We start from the raw sequence: 9,092 nt of genomic DNA, 5'->3' as shown, positions 1-9,092 counted from the left end.
CCACCAGTACCAAAACACAACATAATGCATTATACTGGTCATGCTGGTAACCAGCTATACTGGTCTATGCTGTTTTTTCAGCAGGGAGCAAATTTGCATTTGCCAGTGTTTTGGCAGCCAAACTCAATCAAATAGAAAATGTTCACTTCATGTCATCCGTGCCACTTTCCTGCCCCATGTCACCTGACCATAGCGCCTAGTCACAGCAGTGTGCCCGGATTGGCTGGACAGTGATCACATGACCTTCTGCCCTCCCTTTGCAGTAGTAACAACAGAGCAAGACTTCAGTAAGCACACAATGTGTGGCTTAATGGCAGCTCATTTCAGAAGCAGTTACATCAAGTGTAGTTTCTGTGTTCAGGAAGAACGTTAAGTCTGGTTAATGATGAAGGATGGATGATTTAACACTTAAAAACTGCACGCTGTGCCTCGTTAATAATTGAGAACATAATCACTACAAGCACAAATGGAAGGCAATTACAGTGATGAATATATGTGCAGATGTAATAATTCATAACAGCCAAAAAATGAAAAAACAAGAGCTATGCAGAAGTCTCAGAAGTAAGGCTCTAATAAAATGCCCCTGAGAGGCTGCTATGTTCTTCCAGCTCGTCAACACAGGTCACAGGTCATCAGCAACAACGGGGGTAATATGCTTATTATCACCAGGCTGTGCTGTGGGCTGCTGCCTACTCAGCTCAATATTTGCCCTTAAAAGGACCTTCGAAAAGTATCCATTAATATCTCAGGAGTGTTTTCTTTTAATGCTCCCTGAATGTTTCATTTGGTCTGGATGTCTCTCACGGTTGATGTTGTGCTGAGTGGAACACTGCGCCCCACTGGAACACTGCACTTGCACAATTCTGCACAATTTTCTGGACCCAACCCCCCCCCCCCCCCCCCCCCCCCAAGGTCTCGCCGGGAACCGCTCTTGCCAGAATACTGATTAGACGATTCCTTATTGGTCACAGGTTAATACAGTGGAATGTACTGTATGTACTTAAACTGCAGTGCAAAGTCTCCTTAGAGTTCCACTGTAAGCACTTGATTTGATTCTAGGTTCCCTTGTTTTTAATTGATTTCGTATTTCACGATTCTGCATTTTCCTCATTGCCCTGTTTGATCCTCACCTAGGCTGACCATCTAATCTATGACAGTATGATCAAGGACAGGGTTTGTAAGCTACCATTTCAATTAAAATGACCTGTATTTCACTTCAGCACTGAGTTCTTGCTGTGTGCCGATTGGTCAGTCTGCTGTAATCATGCACGTGTCACTGATGTTAATGTGAAACAGCTGGATGAGTCTCTCAATCAAGGAAACAAACCAGTAAAAGCACAAGAGAAACTAAACAATTTAGCAGAGCACGAGAGTCTTTCAGTTTTAGAGTAGTTTGTAAAACCAGAAGTAGTTCTTAGTGTCCCTCCTGACATGGTCACTCTGCCCTCAGCTCTGATTTCGGATTGCAAATTGGCTCTTGGTAATAGACACCATGACTGGAACCCCACTTGCAAGTTTCTTGTCTCCGTGACAACAGTGTCCACGCATTGTGACCCCCTCATTTCTCCCGTCGTGATGCTGAGCCCCAGTCGACATAAAAGCTGTACGAAGGACGGTGGAGGTGATTGGAGAGGAGGGTCCTCGCAAGGCACAATTCCAGCCAAATCCTGTCAGACACACACACACACAGTAAAGTTCTTCTAACGTGACTGTGACGCTTAATTAGCAGACGAGGAACCGCTGGGCCAAAAGAGCATCCAATAAGCCCACAATCAGCTGTAATGTCTGCATTAATGAAGAGTGATCTCTAATTGCATTCGCAAGAGGAATTATCTGCAGCAAGACTACATGAATGTGGACTCATTTAAAAGCCACAGAACACAGAGAGGGAGGGGGCTGTGGAGCTGATGTGCGACTCCCTGGGTTAGAACTGTTCCTGTGATCCGAAAGTCGCTGGTTCGAATCCCACGCTTGGCAGAGAGATGGAACAAGCCTCTTAGCCAGGAACTGTCCGATTCTGCTTTTCCCAAAGTACGTCACTTTGAATAAAAGCGAAATGAAGTGTTTCCTGTATGTGACGCTACCTGCAATTAGGACGGGTCATCTGGAATGTGAGCCACCTTCAGTATCTGTGAAATGATTTTACAAGATGTGTGTTCAGCCCCCCCCCCCTCCGGTTTCCATTTATCTAGTTATGGAGCGCTACATTATTGCCGAGGTGTCCAAAGTTCATGGCGTGCTGCCCTGGTAATGTGCAGCTCTTTCTAGCTCCTGTTTACGCACATCTTTTGGTCTGTGCTGTTGTGTCCAAATGGCTGTGAAGCGCCCCCAGGCTCTCACCAAAGCCTCTGACTGCCATGAGGGAGCTGGGTGATCCATAAGGACCGGGCCGGTCGCACTCGCGGCTCTCCACTTTCGGGAGGTATCAGGAGAGCCCGTGACAGTCGCTCTGACTCACTGTGTTTTTGTTTTAACGATTCATTTAGCTAAGGCCTTCGTAATTAAAGGGCTTTGCCTCTTTGAGAATAGCCGTGGCTCTGTGGGTCGCCCCGCGACCTCGTGCTTCCGGGGTTATGCTCCTGAATCCCATCTCCGGCTCTGCGTGAGCGGTGTTTGTGAGGATTTCCTCCAGGCACTTCAGTCTCGCCCACCCCCCCAGTCCAAAAACATACTGTAAGGCGGTACTGAGCACCGTGTGCCCGGCGATCCCATCAGGAGCCGCCCGCCCTGCGCCCAGTGCTTCCTGGGCCGGGCTCCAGGCTCGCGGTGCCCTGTGCTGGGTAAGCAGTTATGGCAGATGGGCGTCTGAGGAACGTGTGAGAGACTCAGTTTGTCGATCGGGGTCTCGAGAAGCCATGCAGCCTGAGGGCTGATCAGTGATGCAGTGTTACACAGTTCCGTAACATATTATGTCTCTAAGTTATAAGTTATTATTATTAGATACTTTATTAGTCCCAAAGGAAATTTCCGGTTTACAGTAACACAACCCACACATTTAGACGGTAACAAAATGACATTAATGGTCAATAACAATAAATAATAGATCTTAAAAGGTAACAGTGCAGAAAATGTCAGAGAAAATATTGCATGGAATTCCATAGTAACGGCTCTGAAGTAAATATACAGTGAGCAGACTGTGTGAACATGAAATATGCCTGAGCGGTTGAAATCTATAATAATAATATGAAGAATAAATAATAAATTAATATTTTATAGCTGAAGGGGGGGGGGGGCTGACGGAATCTAAACATGGATGTCCTGGTTTGTCTGTTTTTATACTGAAAGGATCTATATTCTCACAACATGGCATGTTTGTCTGTCCTGTGGCTTCAGCTATTCCACCGACGCAGTACAAATGCAAGAAGGGAATCATAGGCATTGATTTCAGGTGAGGGATGTCAGCCCCCATCACGACAGCAGAACCCGCACACAGGCATGCAACACAAAGCTCTGCCATGATAGTAGGTAGGTCAGGAACTGGCAGCCCCCTCCCACGTCAGGGCCTCTACTTGTCGATCTGATGTTGGGGGGTTTAGATCAGTGTTTTCGGGAAGCCCCAGATAGTCCTAGTATTTAGTTTTTGCTCCCTGTCAGTCACTCCACATTTTTGCTCCCTACTGGAAGCTGGGCGGGAGCACAAATGTGGACTGTCTGGGGGTCCCCGAGGACCAGGTTAGGAAACGCTGGTTTAGTTCATCAGGACCAGTTTGGGCTAAACGTACGGGCCTTCTGCTCCACGGAGCCTTCAGAGGTCATCTCACAGACAGTCTGGAAGGGACCGTGATGGCAGACCAGCAATATCAGCTCTAGGAATATAAATGAGCCCAGAGACCTTTAGAGGAAACATTTACATTTTGGGTTGGTGAATGTCTAAAATATCAGGTGAAGAAACTACCTTATTAATTATTGCACATTCCTGTTCACTTAATTAACAGGCATTTGCATCTTTCAGTCAGGCATTTAACTGCCTTTTGTCTATGTCCATGTTTGAATGTCTTCTCTGTCTTAATATGTCTTGTTATTCATTCATTTTATATATATATATATATATATATATATATATATATATATATATATATATATATGTATATATATATATGTATATATATATATATGTATATATATATATATATATATATGCTGTTCCTTTGCACTGAGATGGATGTTTCATTTCAGTACATGATCCATCCATCCATCCATCCATTCATCCATCCATCCATCCATCCATCCATTTCCTGTAACCACTTTTTGAGTTGCGGGGGGTCCGGGACCTACCCCAGAGGGAACAACCCAGTATGGGGCACCAACCCATCGCAGGGCACGATCACACACTATTCACTCACACAAGCACACTTACAGACAATACAGTCCACCTTAGCACATTTTAGGACTGTGGGGGGAAAACTGGAGGAAATGCCACGGCAACACGGGGGGGGGGGTACTCCACACACATGAAGCCAAGGCGGGGGCTCGAGCTCTGCCCTGTATAAACTCAGCATTTCCCCTAAACAAAATGTAATACACATAGGGATTTGCTGAACTCAAACAGATTACTGAGTTTTGGGTGTCACAGTACGCCTCTCATTAATGTTTTATGCGTATTACTAATCTGCCTGCCAACTTGTGGGCGCAAGTAAATGTCCGTATAGTACTGAAAAGCTGGCGTCTGGACAAATGTTTACGCCCAGCATCTAAAGCCCTGGTGATTATTGCATAGTCACCATATAATTACAATTATATTGCAATGTGATATCATGTAGCCCTACTGAATATGACAAAGACACTTTGACTGTTGACGTCTTAGATGAACTGGGAGCTGAGCTTGAGTGAAAGCCAAATGGATGCTGTCCTGCTACCCAGCCACTAGGAGTCAAATGTATGCAGTGGAACCATGTATAGCAAACACCAGAGGTTCAGCATCCCCTCCCCCCAGAAGGATCCACAGCACTCGCTTCACAGAAATCAGGTAGGAGACAGGCTTGGCAAACCGGGGTGGTATTTTACAATGACATAAAAATCATCTGGTCACGCTGAGGTGGTGACCCGCCTCGCTGGGCTTTCATCCGCTCCTTTGCCGTGCCGTGGGGATCCTGCCTGGACTAAAACTCCACAAATCCCATTTTCCCGGCAGTGTGATGCTGTAGTGCGGCAGCTGTCACTTAAAGGTCGCGTTATTAATACCAAAACTGAAAAAGGACAATAGTCAGCAGTAAATGTAATATAGTAAACAGCGGGGGGGGGGTCTATGAATAAGCAGGTTCCAGTCAGTCCACCTGCATTTTAATCTGACCCCATCCATCCGTCTATCCATCCATCCATCCATCCATCAATCATGCTGTCTTCTATTCGCTTTTCCTGGCTCATGGGGGTTAGGGGTTAGGGGTTAGGACTTGGGTTCCTGCTGCACTCTGCATCCACACCCCTGCTTACATGTCCCTTATGCTATTAGCACGTAGGCAACGGCCACTACACGCAAACACGCGTAGCTCTGCAATGCCTACGTGATTATTCCCACAACACATACGTGCACTATTCATGCACAGTTACTCCTGGGACTCATACTACGAGAAGCCCAGTGGTGGGAGGTGGTGTGTGTGTGTATCCGTGTGTGATGGACAGAGAAACAGAGACAGGTGTGTGAGGTCATAACAATGCATCCGATGGCTGGGAGCCGTTTGGGTACTGAATGGGGGAGGGAACTGGGATATGCTGCTTATTCAGTCAGTCGCCTCTCAGCGGCTTAGTATCAGGGGGGGCTATGAGGGAGTCCTGGGGAGATCCTCTCGCCGTGCTGCTGTCTCCAGGGGTCCCGCGGTGGGTCACGGCCTGCAGAGGGTCAGCTGCCATGTGCCAGGCTCCCTGGGAGATTTCATTATCCTCGCTGTTCACGTTGAAGAGGGCAGCAGCACTCGGCGTGAGCCGTGGACCGGCCATCCTGAGCTTGGCCGAAGGTCAGGTGATCAGCATCACATTTTAGCCTGGCCGTCAGGCACTCCGAGAGCTTCATAATCAGGCTTTGGACCGGAACATTCCAGCAAGGCAGCGACTTTGGAAATGGAGCAGAAGCTATAAAAGGCAGAGAGGAAGATGCATACTGCAGCGCCAAGCGATGGCACCAGCAGCGCAGTGGCACCCTAGGGGGCGCTTGTGGGACGACGACCGACCGCAGATGCGAGTGGACTCCTTCCTCTGCTAACCATCCGGTAATCCCCTGTAATAAAAGGCGCAGGGAGTGTTCGGGGGCGGGACGATAAGTGAGGCGCTTCCATTATAGGACTCGCTGTGGCGGAATGTTCCAGCGCGTCGCAGACGCGGCCGGCGGGAGCCTGGATGTCTGCCGCAGCGGCCGGGCTCGTAACGGGAGCCCAGGGTTTTCAGGACGGGGCGCGGCTTCTGTCAAACACCCCACAAGTCAGAGAGATGGCTATTCGAGAAATATTTATACATCCGTGAGATTTCGGCAAAATTAGGTCATAACAGAAACAATAAAAGCGGTTTGGAAATCAGCAAGCAGATAATCTGTCAGGCCTGGACCCCTTTACTACTTGGCAGCCTGCTGAGTAAAGCATGAGTAAAGTTTAATGTGATTTACAGCTCCGATGCTCCCCAAATCGCAGAGGGACAGACGCCCCAACCACAGCTCTGGGGTGACACCTGATGCTTTGCAGACCACAAACATGGGGCCCCATTAACACACTGTGAGGTCTTCTTTTGTGCTACTGGCTAATTGATTCCCCAGCTGGCTTTGCAGTGAAAGCCCTAACACAAACACCCCCTATAGAACTATCTGTTTATGTATTAATGATTGTTATTAATTGATTATTATAATTATTTAATTATTATGAATTCCCAAGATTATGTATATTATTATGGACTGCACCTTTATAAAACTTCTCAGTTATTACTTAAATTCCATCCATCCATCCATCCATCCAACTTCCACACTACTTATCCTCTTCTGCATTATAAAATAAGCTTGATGTTCAAAGACAAAATAATCTGAGTAATTCTTCTATTTAAAATGGATTCTTTATATACGCGTATAATATATATTCAGCCATAATGTTTTCCAGAGAATATTTACAATTGACCAATTAGTGAATTCGGGTTCTGCTCGTTAAGGCAGGCTGGATGTAGAACAGAGGAAGTTTGAGTTATAGCGATAGCAGGATGGCTGATCTCATTACTCCCATGACATGAACGTTACAGCCGTCAAAGCCCTACAAACGTCAGAGTCTCAGAGTAATGCCTACCCCCCCACCCTCACCCTCACCACGCCTTGCTGGTTATATGACTTGTGAAAACGGCGGGAAATGTGCCACTTATTTCCAATACGCTGTTTATTTGCATGTTATGCATAGTCATAATTATCATAATTAACTTTTCAGATCATATCTAAATGTTCCTGTCACGGACACGCTGCATTTTCATGTGGAATGGCGATGTGTGATTTGCTTTACGTGTCTCATTAATATACAATTTCTAGATTAGTATTTCTATATTATCGAGCCTTTCGCAATCCCAGAAACTTCATATGGGTAAACCTGACCCTCTGGCTCAGAACAGTTTTCTGTTTCATGTTTATCCTCTTCAGCACAAAAACCAGCATTCATGTCTTATCACAGGTTTCTCCTTTCTGTTTTTTTTATCTTGTGGTGGAATTGAACACAGGTCTATAAACCAAAATTAAAATATATAAAACAATGCAGTGTTATCTGTGCGCTGTTTATTGGCGGGGTCTGGTGTTCTAGATAACGGAGAAGTCAGCAAGCGAGCAGCGCATCCATTTGTGGGCTGAACATTGGCATTTATTGCCTTCAAACGCTGGTAGGATTTTCTTCCCAGTAACAAGTACATATAAAAAATAATGGGCTGGAAAATGAAAAGGGACGGAATGTGAAATAGGGGAAATCTGGGAAATTGGTCCGAACACAAAGGAATCGCCACAGTTCATTCCAAACTCGGAGCCCCAATATGCCCCACTGTACGTCATCATGCGTTTTTCTTTACATTTCCACCCGAAGAACATATATCTGATGGATCGCACATAATTAGGGGGATTATTGCTCAGTGTTCTCAGTCAGCGCTTCATAATTATATTTGTTTAGTGCGGGATCATAGGTCTTCAGGAAGCTGGCTAAATGCTGTGTAACAAACGACGCGGTGTGATTTCGACACGGCCTTATCTTCCACTTCGTAGACGGGAGATGTGAGGAGCCGCCTCCGGTTTCTGTGCGCCGTTTCGCCCAATGGAATCTCGCGAAGTACCCAATAAGAATTGGATTAAACCTACTGTGAGTGGCAGCATATGGTGACCTCGCCCCTGGCATCTGTTCTTTGTCTTATACGTTGCGGCTTATGGTAGATATTTTACATGTATTTTTTTTACAGATATTAGACACATTGTGTGACACACAGACACGGCAGGTTTTCCTGCTCCGTCCCAGTCTTTCGCAGGAGCCAAACAGGTCACCTTATAGGCATGGGGAGCCGGTGTGGGGTGAGGGGGGCTCTCCCTTTAGAAACGGCAGTTCGGCTTTTTTGGAAAGAAAATCCTAAAGTAGATGCCCCTTTACATTTTTCACTAATATTAAATGAAACGAAATTTAATTTAATGTGAATTGCTCTTCAAACAAGTTACAGATCAGCTTGATCGTTTACTCGTTTCCCATCATTTTCACGGGACGGAAAGTCACACATGAAAATTCAATATCAGCAATATAAAAAATTTTTAAAAACTAAGCTGTACCTTAAGTAAACGTGAAGACATCAACACACCATAAACATCTGCAAAATAATTTTAAATGTTTCATATATGCTACATATACATGTTCTTTTAAAAAGTAATTTTAATCATTTGATTTTAAATGATGTATCTAGTCGTAAGTTCCTTGCAGTAAGTATACGCTCAGGCGGAGAATATCCGATCTCCACTGACATTAGCAGTGAGCTTTTTGTCTTAATCATGTACTTTACTGGTTTTGAAAATGATACGAGCCCGGCTTGTCCGCGGAAGAGCTGCCGGACGCTGTAAATGCGCACAAACTAACTCCGTAGTAATTGAGCGGCGCAGACAGTTTTCTGTTTAACCC

The sequence above is a fragment of the Brienomyrus brachyistius genome, chromosome 10 (assembly GCF_023856365.1).
Source record: "Brienomyrus brachyistius isolate T26 chromosome 10, BBRACH_0.4, whole genome shotgun sequence".
NCBI classification, from domain to species: domain Eukaryota; kingdom Metazoa; phylum Chordata; class Actinopteri; order Osteoglossiformes; family Mormyridae; genus Brienomyrus; species Brienomyrus brachyistius.
This window is presented reverse-complemented; position numbering follows the sequence as displayed.